Source organism: Polypterus senegalus, chromosome 8 (genome assembly GCF_016835505.1).
Source record: "Polypterus senegalus isolate Bchr_013 chromosome 8, ASM1683550v1, whole genome shotgun sequence".
Lineage (NCBI taxonomy): Eukaryota > Metazoa > Chordata > Cladistia > Polypteriformes > Polypteridae > Polypterus > Polypterus senegalus.
The window spans coordinates 169289736-169305588 of NC_053161.1; positions in this window are offsets into that span (position 1 = coordinate 169289736).

A 15853-nucleotide genomic window follows, 5' to 3' on the forward strand; every position below is an offset into this window, starting at 1 on the left:
CTGACAGAATGACCATCGGGTTCTTGGTCACTTCCCTGACTAAGGCCCTTTTCCCCTGATCACTCAGTTTAGATGGCCGGCCAGCTCTAGGAAGAGTCCTGGTGGTTTCGAGCTTCTTCCACTTACGGATAATGGAGGCCACTGTGCTCATTGGGACCTTCAAAGCAGCAGAAATTTTTCTGTAACCTTCCCCAGATTTGTGCCGCGAGACAATCCTGTCCCGGAGGTCTACAGACAATTCCTTTGACTTCATGCTTGGTTTGTGCTCTGACATGAACTGTCAACTGTGGGACCTTATATAGACAGGTGTGTCCTTTCCAAATCATGTCCAATCAACTGAATTTACCACAGGTGGACTCCAATTAAGCTACAGAAACATCTCAAGGATGATCAGGGGAAACAGGATGCACCTGAGCTTAATTTTGAGCTTCATGGCAAAGGCTGTGAATACTTATGTACATGTGATTTCTCAATTTTTTTATTTTTAATAAATTTGCAAAAATCTCAAGTAAACTTTTTTCACGTTGTCATTATGGGGTGCTGTGTGTAGAATTTTGAGGAAAAAAATGAATTTAATCCATTTTGGAATAAGGCTGTAATATAACAAAATGTGGAAAAAGTGATGTGCTGTGAATACTTTCCAGATGCACTGTACACTTGTGCCTCAGAGACGTTGGATGACTGCTCTTGTGAAGAAAGCTTATCATCAGTATTTCGGCTGCAAAATTGGTGATCAAGACAAGGAATGGGCACCTCACATTTGCTGTGCGACATATGCTGTCAGTCCGAGAGCTTGGCTCAAATTCACACGAAAGACGATGCTGTTTGCTGTTCCGATGATATGGCGAGAACAGAAAGACCATGTGACGGACTGTTACTTCTGTTTGACTAATGTGTCTGGTTTCTCTACCAAAAACAAGAAGTCAATTGAATATCCTAATCTTCTTTCAGCAATGAGACCCATGCCACATGACAACAGTCTTCCAATTCCGAAACCACCAGAAGATTGGACCTTAGACGAACCAGATGAAGAAACTGCAATTCAGGGTACTGACAGTGATATTGACCTTTTGAACTGTGCTCATCAGGTGATCCACATCTGATAACACAGTCTGAATTGAACGATTTGGTCAGAGATTTGGGTCTGTCAAAAGCATAAGCCGAGCTGCTGGGTTCGAGACTGCAGGAATGGTGTTTGCTGTCACCAGGTACAAAAATTTCTGTGTTTCAAGGCCCATATCATGATATAACCAAATTTTTTGCACAAGTCCACAGTCTCTGTTTCTGTTGTAACATTGAAGGATTGTTCTCGGCCTTGGGTTGTGATCACAACCCGGAAGAGTGGCATCTCTTCATTGATTCGTCAATGTTAAGCCTGGAAGCTGTTCTGCTACACAACAGCAATGTTTATCCTTCAGTACCTGTTAGCTATGCAGCACACATGAAAGAAACATATGAGCATATGGAACTGTTGCTGAAGCACGTCCAGTATAGCAGGTACAACTGGAATATCTGTTGAGATCTTAAAGTCGTTGTTCTGTTACTAGGACTGCAGCTCGGCTATACAAAGTACTGTTGTTTCATCTGTGAATTGGACAGCTGTGCCAAAGAGTCACACTATTCTCGACAGAACTGGCCACTCCGTAAAAAGTTAGTTTCAGGACAAAAAAATGTGGCACATGAATCGCTTGTGTACCCGGCAAAGATATTTTTGCTTCCTCTTCACATAAAACTGGGACTCATGAAGAATTTCGTGAAAGCACTGAACAAGGAAGGAGAAGGTTTTCATTATTTAAGACAGATGTTCCCAAGAATAACTGATGCCAAGATCAAAGAGGGCATTTTTGTTGGCCCCCAGATTAGACATGTTATGAGTGACAAGCGGTTTGAAGATTTGTTAGTTGAGCCAGAAAAAATTATCTGGAAAGCATTCAAAGACATTGTTGACAATTTTCTGAGCAATTACAGAGCCCCAAACTACATTCAGCTGGTAGACAAACTTCTCAGAGCATACAAGAAAATGAAGTGCAACATGTCATTTAAGATTCATTTCCTCCACTCACACTTGGACTTCTTCACCGCAAATCTTGATGCTGCAAGTGACGAACACGGTGAAAGGTTTCACCAGGACATTGCTACGATGGAGAAACGATACCAGGGCAACTGGAATCCATCAATGCTTGCTGACTACTGTTGGACATTGCAATGTGATGCACCATACATTAAATACAAAAGAAAATCAGGAGCAAAACACTTTTGATTCTGTTGAATTTAATAGCTTATGCAAAACATAAACGTTACTAAATAAGTCATTGTCAGTAAACATATGAATATCTGTTTCTCAGAGTTCCTATGTGATGCAGTAAAACCAAAAAAAAATTTTTTTTTTTAATTTGTTGTGCAGTGTAGGTGGATCTTGGAGCGTTCCGGCTCCAAATAAGTGTGGGTGCACACATATACATGCCACTCTGGGGTTGATTGGGTATGTTTTGCTGATCATGCATTCATGTGTGAATGTGAGTGGGTCAGTCAGGTACCTCATTCACACCTTGGTCTGGGAGGACAATAGCACCTGCACCCAACTGGGGCTTTAAAGGGAGCCTGCACGACAGACGAGAATAAGACAGAATTGGAGATGGGATTAGAGAGGAGTTGGGAAAAGGGCAAGAACAGAACAGGATTCGAGGCCGGTATGATGTGAAAGGGGAAGCATACAGATGGGAAAGGGAGCTCAAGGTGAGGAGTGTAAGGCCAGATGATCAAGAAGGGGAAGAGTGGCCACTCCTGTTAAGCACTCTTTGTAGCAGGAGCAACCAAGTGCTTCAGGAGGCTTCCATGAAAGCCCAACGGACTGTGATATGGTGGGAGCAAGGAGCAAACCTCGGCAGTGTGGCATGCAAAGTCCGATAGACTGGCAACAGGGACCCAAGCCGGATCAAAGGGTTGCTGTCACCTGTCTACTTTTGCTGAGGAATCTGCAAAGGATAAGCTCCGGAGATGTCACATTATAGAGAGAAGCACCAAGACTTATTGGTATTAAGAAGATATGTTTGCCCTTGATCTTTAACCTTGTTTTTAGTGGAATTATTTATTTGGATTTTAGCCTCCATATGGCACCTTTGTTTTAAAAATGATTTATTTATTGAAAACCTTTTTATTTGACCACACTTTTGAACACTTTATTTGTTTTAAGTACAAACTTTTGCACCAATCCCTGGTTGACTTTGTGTGTCTTCATTTGCCTGGCTCATTTCAATTTACAACTATTGACAGTTCTTGGTTCAAGAGGCTCCTGGAAGCAACCAGGTAGCATGGAGCTGACCTGGACTGTCATAAGGGTTTGATTGCAACAACCAGGACCTGATCAGGGGAAAGAAATGTAGCAGCCATGAGTAAATATGGGTGGTGTGACGATGCGGGTTACACTCCATGCTCCCATCCGGCTTCTGGGAGCTCTTGAACCTGACACCGTCGGTAATGTCACCGATGAGCTGGATAGTGAGGCACAACAATGAAGCAAGGGATGGTGCAAAAAGTGCAAAGTGCTTTTATTAAAACAGCAACAAAATCAAAACAGTTTTCAAATAAATAGTGCAGTGTCTTTCATAGGTCAATACATTTATAATCCAATAAAAACGAGTGAACTGGTGGAAACTGGTTAAAAACACAATAGCAAAATCCTTTTAAAACCGAGGTTAAAACAATGGCTGGAAGCAGTCTTTTGAAACAAAGCCCGGTTTCTTCTTTAACTGGTGACTCCCCTGCTTCTCCCATCCAGGCTATGCACCAGGGGAGTTACCCTACATGCAGCTGACCTTCTTCACCATACTGGTCTGGTGACCCTTCCGATCCCTGGCTCCAGTTCTGCTCACCCAGACCGAGACTTGGGCTACCCAGCGACCAAGACACTCACGCTGGGGCTTCCCAAGTCCCCGACTCCCGCTGCCTTCGCTGCGGCGAGCCAACCTTCTCCCGGTCACTCCTGCTCTAAACAAGCACTCAGCAGGAGCGACCACTACCGTAGGCCCTCGGGTGCTGGCCAAACACCCCACTCGGGCTCGCCTCTCCCAGCTGCCCACAATCAGCACGAGCCAGAGTTCGCTCACTCGCTCGTTCGTTCGTTTGTTCGTTCGTTCTCCCTCACTGGCTTTCTCCGTCCTGCTTCCTGCTGTCTTCTTCATTAACCTCCTGTTCTTTCTGTCACTTCTTCTTTTTTTTTCCTTCATCTGCCTCGCGCTTCTATTATATGATCTGGAGACGTGGATCAGGTGTGGCAATCAGCAGCTACCGGCAACAATTACGGATGTGGACGACTCCTCACCTGTGCACTTAAGCGAGGACCGTCCGCATCATGAATCACCCAGGAACAGCTCCGGCCACACTACCACGCCCCCTCTCTAAGCCGTGAGTACGGCGACTATTTCTTTAAAATGTGGCCTTTTTGACTTGAGCTGTGGACTCGCTACACCACAGGTGGAAATGAAACAAGAATGTTGTGAGTGAAAGGCACTTTAGCAAAGTCTCTGACATCTGATTGGTGGCTGAGCCCCATGAACTGTTTAACTATAAAGACTGTTGTTGCAAAAGGATTGTGGAATTGCAACTGGATTGTGGAATTTTGGCCAGATGGCTGTCTCTTTATTTGAAGCACACAAATTAATTACACACGTAATTGTGATTAGTATGATAATCAATGTGATGACTTTTATGTTATAACTGTTCTGTTTGTGGTTTGTTCAATATACATGAGCTGGCATAATTGGATATGTGGTAAATTTATTGGGGGCATATCTGGATTAATCGTAGTAGAAAGGACTTTTGGAATTACAATTGGCTATTTACTTTGACCACTTATACACTTAGGTCATTGAAGTGAGCCATGTCAGATAAAGATTTTTAGGCAGTGGTTACACATTGGATGTATTGTAAAGAAAGGCCTCGTCACTTGTACCAACAAAGTATTTTGCTCAAGTTAGTTAACTCACCAGATCAGGCTGCAGTTGTGCTAAAATATTTCTAATTCATTTCAGGGTCAAGTGCATCACTGTATGCCATCTACAAAAGAATGCCATGTTCACAAATGATGGGCACCTTTTAAAATCTGCCACTTGATAAACAATCATGTCAATGAAAAAAACTCAATATAAATTCTTCTCAATACAAATTACTTTAAAAAAAAAAATTATTGATTTTTAAAGTTTGTCCTGTTTCACTACTACGTGGGTGGATAAATAAATAAATAAATAAATAAATAAATGACAGACAGTCAGACGTACGGATAGATAGATAGATAGATAGATAGATAGATAGATAGATAGATAGATAGATAGATAGATAGATAGATAGATAGATAGATAGATAGATGTATATTGTGCAGATATTTTAAAATGACATTTCAAAATGAACCTAACAAGTACATTGGAAGGAAGCATTAAATTACCTAATAGCAGTGGGTAGAAAAGTCCTGTGTCTAAAAGTGCTCAGAGAGAGCGCCTCCTGGAAGGGATGGAGGGGATTTTTCATGATGGCATCCAATTTTGCCACCATCCTCTTTTCCACAACACCTTCCAGTGTGTCAAGGGCTCACCCTGTGATGCTGCAGGCCTTCCTGATAAGTTTGTTCAGTCTTTGTGCTTCTTTTGTGCTCAGGTTGCTTCCCAAGAAGACTGCAGCATAGAGCACCACATTCACCACTATGGACTGGTAGAACATTTCCAGCAGCTTGCTGCACACATCAAAAGCCCTGAATCTCCTCAGGGACTCCAGTCTGCTCGCGTCCTTCTTGTTCAGTAACCATTGTGTTATCAGACCAGTCCAGTTTGTAGTTCATGTGAACCACCAGGTACTTGTAGCTCTGCACCACTTATACGTCCTACTCCGGATGGTGACTGGTCTCAGAGGTTTCTTGGCACATCGGAAGTTTATCAGCAGTTCTTTTGTCCTGCTGATGCTGAGTTTTCATCCCAGCGCCATAAGGCTTGTTCCCAGTCTTCCCTTTTTAAAAATATTGTTTAGCTAACCTAAACAAAAAGTTCATCTGACCTCACTGAGATATTGAGATTTGAGGTATTTGAGACATTGAGATAATGAGATATGTTACGTTTTCTGTTTTTAACAAACATCAGCCCTGAAATGACATTCTGCTCTCTAGTAAAGATTACAATATTTGATTTTTTCTCATCCTTACTTGAATAATAATAACATACATGAAATACATCAAACGTAGAACTTCTTGTGTGATTACTATTTTAATTATGTTTCCTCGTACCTTATCTTAGTTATAATTATGCTTACAATTTATTTACTGTTATTCAAGGGTCTCAAGGTCACATGAGGCTATTTGGACACTCCTGCTTCCCCCTGAGTCTTGAAAGCTTCGCAAAGTACACAGAAAATGCTGCAGCCTCCTTAGTGTTAAGTTTACCTCTGGAGTTATTTTCCACTAGCTTTGCTACCCACCTAAGACAAGTTGAAATCTAAATAATTAACATAGACCTCAGCGTTCACGTTTGCAATGCACCATGTAATTAATGCACATGTCTCTATTGTATACCATTGGGTAGGGGATTCATAAAAGCAGTGTTAATGTTTGTGATGCATCATCTTTTGAAATGACAAATGCAATGCATTTTATTACTGACAATGTCATCTACTGGAATGTCAGAGAAAAAGCAACCAGATGGACACACATCATCTATGCTTTAATTAAGTTGGACATGACAAAATCTTAACAGAAACATGCAAATACAAAAATGTCAGCATAAATACAGTAGAAAAGGTCTGTGCAGTGTCCACTGCTGTATTGATGCTGACGTAGTACATGTCCTTTGTGTGACAACGCACAGTGAGATGTTACAACCTGGACATTAAAATCATGTTTATTTACACACTTTTTAAAATATTTTTTAAGTTTCTTTTAAATGAGAAGATAGAATGTCAGTGCCTGATCCACATGATTGAGGCCTCCTTATGTTCTTGTAGGCTACTACAACGCAAGGCCACGTTTTCCTTGACACCTACAACAATTGCTGCATTGTGAACAGCGCTTATGGGTCATATTTTTTTCTTTTCCTTCTCCTTGATCGCTATTATTTTGCCTTTTTTGCCACAAAACCACTTGCACCATGGTGAAGTATTCCTGAGATCAAATTTATCACAGCGGTTTGGTCATACCGTGCCGTGTGCATTATTTTCACTGGCCGTGTCAATGCCTGATGATCAAATTCACATTATCATCACTATAGCTCCGTTTGAGGAATGGTTCAATTTCACTTTGTTATGAAACTGTCTTTACGACTTCTCATTTGCCATTTTGTTTTGGTTGAAGGCTCCGCTCCACCCATAAATATTGATGACTTACCTTAGACTGGCAAAATGTACAAAAATATTTATAAATGATTTGTAGTATGATGTTATTTAATCTGCTAGATGGCCGCAGAATACTGTCCCAATAGATATTTGGACTTTACACTGTATAGGGGATCGTTTAACATTAACCCGAGTCTGCCTTGGGGTTTACCGTAATTACATGGAATTTTGAGCCCAAATTATCCTCACTGTTAAAGCCAAGGAAGTTAAAAGAACAATGTTAATGTCCTGGAGTGGCTGAGTCAGACTCCAAATCTCAATCTGATTGAACACGCCTGTTACCTTGTGTTCCCCATGTGACTTGACAGAGCTTGAGCAGTTTTCCGAAAAAGAAGCGTGGACAAGTGCAATAATAGAGGAGAGAGTCCTAAGCACATAGAATCAAGCTGCTACCTACTAAATACTGACATGAAGGGGATTGATATTTATTCATTCATTTTGTGTCGTATATTTGTAATTAATTTACATCACTTTGCAGATTTTTACTTTGCCATCAAGAGTCTTTTTCTGTTCATCAGTGTCAAAAAAGCTAAATTCAATCCACTGTGATCCAATGTTGTGCAGCAATGAAATGTGAAAGCTTCCAGGTAGTGAGTACTTTATTTTAAAACATTTGAACTAACTGCCTGATGCGCAATGGTGGACCAAGACCAAGTCACCTGCCTTGCGTGTTTGTCAGTAATTGTAGATAACCATTTTTGCCAAGGTTGTGAATATTATAATACCGCAGACTTTACATACAGATGTTATAATAATAAAAGTGGCTACAAATATATGTCCGGGATTAAAGTGTGACAAGTGCTAAATCTTGTCAGGTGCCCCTTTTACCCTTTGTGACCTTCCGCCCACCACAAGTGTTTTCTGGGTTGTTCTGCTCATCTGGCTACTAGTGGTCTTTTGACTTTTCCATTTTGATTTATTGAATTTTGATTTTGTTTTTATGGATTATGCGTGCTACTTGAACTTTGTTTACACTTAAACTTTTGCTTTATTTTGAAAACATTTCATATCTTTTTGTTATTTTGAGCTTATTGTTGTTCATTGCTAACTTTTGATACTTTGTTTTTTTTAGTTGTATGCTTATATTTGGATATTTCTGTAGTTTTCCTTGTGTTTGAATCTTTATTTTATTTCATAAATTAAATATATAATTAAAAGTTTGTCGTTTTGTGACAGAAATTGGCAGCTCCACATTTTCAACCCTTTTGGCTATGGCCCTGAAATCATCAGAACTGAAGGACACAATTGAAGAGCTTCACCAGAAGAATCCAGAAGTACAGGGCTTTCCATTAACTGCTTATGGACAAGTGTCAAGTCTTGATGGCTCCACTCAAATGGTCCTCTAAGTGGTCACATTGTCTGCCTTCAGCTTGTACCACCATCTTAGCTAAATGCCACCTGCTGCTCTTGAAGCAAAAGCACACTTAGGACATCAGTGTTTAGAAGGGTGGAGTGACATATCAGTCATTCCATCTGTTTTCAGTGTCCTGGGTCCAGTCCTGAATTTTCTATGTGGAATTTATAAGTTCTTCTTCGAGTGCTTAGAAAGTCACATGGTAGGTTATTCGTGCTCAGACTTTCTTTTAGATAGATAGATCTTTATTGTCATTGTCACTTTTACAAAGGAACAACGAAATTGAAGGTGCAGTCGACTCAGTGTGAGGCATAAGAGTTAAAAAGACAATAAGAGAGAAAATAATAACAAACCAAATAGTAATAAAGTTTGTTACAAAATATACAAATTGCACTGGTTGACTTAAGGTCTATATTGCACATTGGGAGAATGATATGGAGCAGTTTTAATCTGAGTTCAGGGACAGAAGTTAAATGTCCCAGAAGAGACACAAGTGTGAGCTACAATCACAAAAGAGTGCCACTTCATACACCGGAGTTTCTCAGTGAAAGGCCCATTGATGTCACCTTTCAAATATTCCTCTCATTAGGTGCGTTTACATGTACCTCAAAAACCCAGTTATTCCAAGAAATAAGGTTTCTAAAATGTCATGTAAAACTTTACTCTGGTTAGGAAAACTGAATTATTGTCCTCTGAGAAACCTGATTAACAGAGGTAGATTTTCCCCACGAATAACCTGATTATGTGGCCTTGTAAACCCTTAACCAGGTTAAACTTAAGGATTTTGTGGTCTTCTCATTTCTGTTGGACTCTAGCAAATGTATTTACTTTGCACCAGCTTTCAGCAGCCACGGGTGGAAATGTCCAGAAAAAGAAAAAATCTAGGATCACATTATTCCTTCTCCAGGCTGAGATAACCGCAGAAGTCGCTAAATTTGTGTTGATGAGCTGAACGTAAACTGATAAATGGGAGCATTAGGGTAACATGTTAACAGTAATGTGTGTTAAATAACATATGCAGCTGGGGGCGTATGTTTCCTGGGATGAGGTTTGTTAGAGATTGCAGACTTCACTAAGTCAATACATCTTATATCTTTCCCTAGTGGTACGGCAGTCATTGTAAAAGGAAGAAAAAATCAGTAACATTAAAGGAAGATTATACTTAGCTTGTGTTAAATATCGGCTTAACACTCACAATAACATAATAGTCAAAGGAGTGCCATACTGGTGAAAACGTGATTCAGTCGGGGGGGGTTCCTGCAGTCTGCGCTTGTTCAACTTCTAGAGAGAGTGCGGGAAGGCATATTGTCCTATAGGTACGGGCAGGAAGGATGTCCGACTCATCTGTAGGTGAGTTCTGAGGTAAAGGTCTGTGCAGGACTGATTTGTTAAACCAGCACCCGCCCGCCCTCTAACGGGGTTGTCCCTGCCCCTGCCCACAGAAACGCGTTGCTCCCATTAAGGAAAAAAGTCATTTATGGTCGATTCGCCTGTTTAACATAATTATGCATAAGGAGCTGGAAGGTTTCCCCTCTTTGGCCCAGCTGTCCTTTCACTTTTTTGCAACGATTCTACTTCATCTGTATTTAATACAGGTCTTAATGGTTATGGGACTTAATGGGATATGGGATATGGGACTTAAAAAATAATTTCTGAACACAAGTCCGCATGTCTTCTTTACAGAAATGAACAAAAACAGCAGTGTGAGCGACATGTCTTGTTAAAGCTTTCTAAGTAGGCAACCGCTTACTATTCTGTACTAATATAAAATACAACAACAACAACAAAAACAACATTTACTTCTATACCACATTTTCATACAAATGATGTAGCTCAAAGTGCTTTACAGGATGAAGAAAGAGAAAAAAAGACAAAATAAGTAAGAATTAAAATTAGGGAACACTAATTAACATAGAATAAAAGTAAGGTCAGATGGTCAGGGAGGACAGAAAAAACAAACAAGAAAACTCCAGACAGCTGGAGAAAAAAATAAAATCTGCAGGGGTTCGGAGGCCACGAGACCACCCAGCTCCCACTAGAAAAATACGATCTGTGCATTCTGCTATTCATTCCACACAAATATGGAACGAACACGAAAAGCAGATACTGTCTTAAGTACAAGTCGCAGATATATGTTTTACGTAAAACATCCATTTTTCTAGTCGTTATATTACTGGTAGCTTAACAAACACTCCCCACTTTCTCACAGTAATTTTTGCTTATCAATACAAGTTCAATGTAACCAAGCAAAGCACTGTAAATGCACTGGCATCTGCTCATTGGTCTGCATGCTCTGAGATGAAAGAGGGCATCGTGGGCAGCTGACCAGTGAACAGCACTCTTTGATTCAGTGTAATTAGATAGATAGATAGATACTTTATTAATCCCAAGGGGAAATTCACATACTGCAGCAGCAGCATACTGATAAAGAAAAATATTAAATTAAAGAGTGATAACAATGAAGGTATAACAGACAGACAATAATTTTGTATAATATTAACGTTTACCCCCCGGGTGGAATTGAAGAGTCGCATAGTGTGGGGGAGGAACGATCTCCTTAGTCTGTCAGTGGAGCAGTTTTTCAAATAACTACAAATCCCTTCTTGTTCCTGCGCTTTTGCCATCCTCTTAAATAAAAGATACAGAAACAAAAGCTTTGAGCTGAGAAATGTTGGTACTTTGTAGAGCATGTGGTTAAGAGTTGGTGCAGAACAATTTGTTGACACTTCCTTTCAGTAATGTCTGATTCTAAATGAGTCGCCGCATCTTTGAACGGTTTCAGAAAAGAGATCCCAGTTGTGAATAACTTTTTCTTGATGCGGTCAATTATCAGATTGTTGCAGCACTGAATTCACCACTATATCTTGTCTCCAGAGACTGAGTGCTCTCGTAAGCTTGCCTTGTTGTCCAGTAGGTTTAAAATACTTCAGAGAATTGTGCTAAGAATGTAGCCAAGACAGTTTAATCTGATTCGTCATGCAAGGCAGCAATTGTGTTCGCTCCTCGGTCAATAACAGTCAATTCTGAAAATTCTTTAAACAGTAATGCGCTAATGTTTTCACCCGTTTTAATAATGTTTGCTTCAAACGGGGTCGCAAAAAGCACCCTTGACACAGGATTATAGTTCTCATTAATATACTGGATGGTAGCAGATATGAAAGAGGTTTTCTCAAAAAATTTGATCCAAATTTTAGTTGTGACAGCACAACCAGAGTTATTAATGGTCTCCAGCATGCTGAATATAATATTCCAGGGGTCTCCAACATGCTGCTCGCGAGCTACCAGTAGCTTGCAACCACTTTCCAGTAGCTCGCCAAAGGGTTAATGAATCCTACATAAATTTGAAAACTTGATTAGTAAAATTAGGGGTAGGCGATCTTTCCAAAAAATCATATCATGATCCCAATCTAAATTGCAATCTATCTTTTCAATGTGGCATACACTTAAGAGAATATCCGGTCTCAAACTCATCAAGACCTAAGTAACACTTTATTTTAAACTAGCAAAATACCCGCGCTTCGCAGCGGCGAACTACTGCCTTAAAATTTTTATTAAGAACAAAATTAAACCTTTTTAAACTGAGGGAAAATATACCAATAATGATTTGTTAAGGATCTCTTTGTATGCCACGTTGTCAGTTCGGCCCTCCGGTTGTAATATGACCAAGCTGTACGCTGAGCTTACTCTTGAGCATGCAACGTACAGTTGGCCATGTGAACAGTAATCTTGTTTCAAATCTCACAGCTTGGATTGCTGCTGTCATAATCGGTTTGAGTTTCATGGTTTGTTTCAATTACGACAGTATTTGTAGGACTTGTGTTGAAGTGACATTCGGCATCTGTCAAGCGTTGTAAGCATACAACCTGTTTCATCAATAAGTTTGCATCCAGCTTTTGAGAGTTTAAACATTCATAAACATCAAAGTGTCCACTACTGAAATCGTCACCTGTGAATCTAAGATGTTTAAGAGGCATTGGCGGTTGTCCAAAGGTGTAAAATATTTGGCCATTTCGGTACACTTGAAAGCGACAACCGAACAATTCAGTGGCAGCCATCAACTCACATGCAGAACCATAGGTGAAGGGCTTAAGCATTTCACTCTTCTAGTGCTCCTGTGTAGTATAATTATCTCCTGTACCGTCATCAGTCCACACCTTGAACCTGTCCCAGTCATTCAATACATAAGACACAATGTCCCTCTGGATATCAAGAGTGAGCCTGATATGGCTGTGCAATATGTAACAAAGAGAATGGAAAAGGCAGGTGCCATCTCCGGGCATGGAAACCACTCAGTAAGTAACATTTCGTTGATTGATGGTGATCACCTCAAGATACATGTTAATGGGGGTACGGTTGGAACGATAAAGGAAATGGGTACCTGAACAATGTAAAGTAAGTCTAAAATACCTACACAATAACTATAATCATAATAAACGAACAATAAAACAGCGGAGAAGCCGTGGATTAAATAAAAAGGCTACAGTTATTAGCAGGGAGACGTAAATCCCGTTGAGAAGCAAGGAAGGGAATGAAGAGACCGGAGCAAACGACGGGCTTATATAGGCAGGCAGCCAACAACGTGGGAGGCGTGGGGATGGGGGACCCAACGCCGCCTCACACGGCAACCAAGCTGCAGGCTATGGACATATATATACTGTATATTGTGAATTTCCCCTTGGGATTAATAAAGTATCTATCTATCTATCTATCTATCTATCTATCTATCTATCTATCTATCTATCTATCTATCTATCTATCTATCTATCTATCTATCTATATGTACATAAGTAGGATTCAGTTAGCATTGGGAACCTGTGTACCAAATTTCTTGAAGATGGGCCCATAAGTAACAAAGACCGTTGGAAAGTTCAATATGGCGGCCGACAGTGGCGTCATACCACCGAAATAAGTACGTACATCAGTTTCGGTTAGCGCAGGGAAGCTGCCCACCAAATTTCGTGAAGATGGAGCCATAAATAAGAAAGTTCAACATGGCGGACTTGTCGACCATTATGACCGTTATGCGTAGAATTTCGAAATGAAACCTGCTTAACTTTTGTAAGTAAGCTGTAAGGAATGAGCCCGCCAAATTTCAGCCTTCTACCTACATGGGAAGTTGGAGAATTAGTGATGAGTCAGTCAGTCAGTCAGTGAGGACTTTGCCTTTATTAGTATAGATATCAAACCAAGTTGAATTCAATTATTCTCTCGTTCACTAGCTAAGCAGAGTTAAGGGACACGGCCTGAAGCTGGCGAGGGAGTGAGGAAGGCCCCTCCCCTTGGCCCGCTGCGTCTTACTCAGATTAGTGCTAATAAATTGATACCGCAAGTGAACTATGATACATTGCGAAATGAGAGAAGTCGCAAAATAAACCGGAATGTTCAAGCAAATTATAGAAAAAAACCCAATCTAAATCCGTTAAGTAGCTCAGAGTGGACAGACATACAGACAGACAAACAGACATTGGATTTTATATTTTATATATTAGTAAACCTTCAAAATAATGTGCAGTTAAAGTCTCAACAGCATTCTCAACATTTCTGGAGCTTAGTAGAGCACAGATAACTATACGAATCTTCACCAGTCTTCAGCTCTGAAAATGTCTGCTTTGTTTGGGTCTCCATACCTCTGTGAGTCTGACATGAATGTCATGAAATCAAAGTTCAGAACAAGACTGACAGACGAACATTTAAATGACTCCAGAAAAGCGAACCTAAGTGGCTACACTCCACCATACACCTCAGTGCCAGTCATCTGACTAACTAAAAACACATCACACATGTAACTGGACATGCGAATAAAGTGACACAGTGACATGTGACAAAATGACAAATGAAGACGTCATATCTGTGTTTTTGGAATTGCATTGTTTTGTTTTGACAGCATTCATGTTGTAATTCAATAGTGTGAGATACACTAGAAAATGCATACAGACATACAAAATGCACTTGCAGGTGAACTAAATATTTTTTTCTGATGTTTTAATGCAAAATGTGAGTTGTGGACACCAACATTTTGTAAATGCTCAGGCAAAACAAGCTTATTCAGTTTGTTTGGGTTGAAATAAGCTATGAGAATAAACGTTAGAAAACAAGAGTAGCTCTCGGCCATTTTCATTTTGTAAAAGTAGCTCTCAGGGGAAAAAAGGTTGGAGACCCCTGCAATATTCTTTCTCAGTGTTTGGCTTTTTCTACCACCACCTGTGATGCCGTCGTTGGATAGGGCCCATTAAACATCAGACTGTCCAATTGTGGCTGTCATGTTAAAGTACTGCTGAAGTTGAATATCAGCCCTCACTAGACACTGTGTCTTAAAGCCCCATATCCTTGTAAACAAATCTGCACATTTTTCCAGTGCTTCGCTTTTAAGCATTAGTTGTTACTTTTGATAGGTTTGGCAAGAATGTCTCTTTAGTTTAATAATAATAATAATAATAATAATAATAATACATTTTATTTATATAACGCTTTTCCCATGCTTAAGGCGCTTTACAGAGTCTAATAAAAAAACAGCAGGGTATATGTAACATTGGATACAAATGTTTTCCTGAATAGAACAATGAAACAGATAGCAAAGCATTAAATAGAATAAAGGACAATAAACCAGAGTAAGATACTAAATTCAATACTAAAAGAAAAACCCTAACAAATAACCTAATTTGTGATCTAACAGACACACAAATTATCCTGATCACATAGACAGAGAGGTAAACTGAAAGAAAGTGCAGAATGTTAAGTTAAAAGCCTTCCTAAACAGATGAGTTTTGAGTTGTTTTTTAAAAGAATGAATGGAGTCAGCTGATCTAATTAATTTCAAGATGTCACTCCAAAGTCTGGGTGCTATACAGCTAAAGACCCTGCTGTCACCCATAGAGTGCAGGTTATTGTGAGGCACAACAAGATTATCAGAATCAGAGGACCTTAGTAGGTGAACAGGAGCCTAGTGATTTAGAAGGTCACTGATGTAGTCTGGTGTGAGGCCATTTAATGCTTTATAGGTTATTAATAGAATTTTATATTCAAGCCTGTAAGACACAGGGAGTCAGTGAAGGCAAAGCAGAATGGGTGTGATGTGCTCGCTGTTGTTGGTTCGAGTAAGGACTCTTGCAGCAAAGTTTTGAATCAACTGGA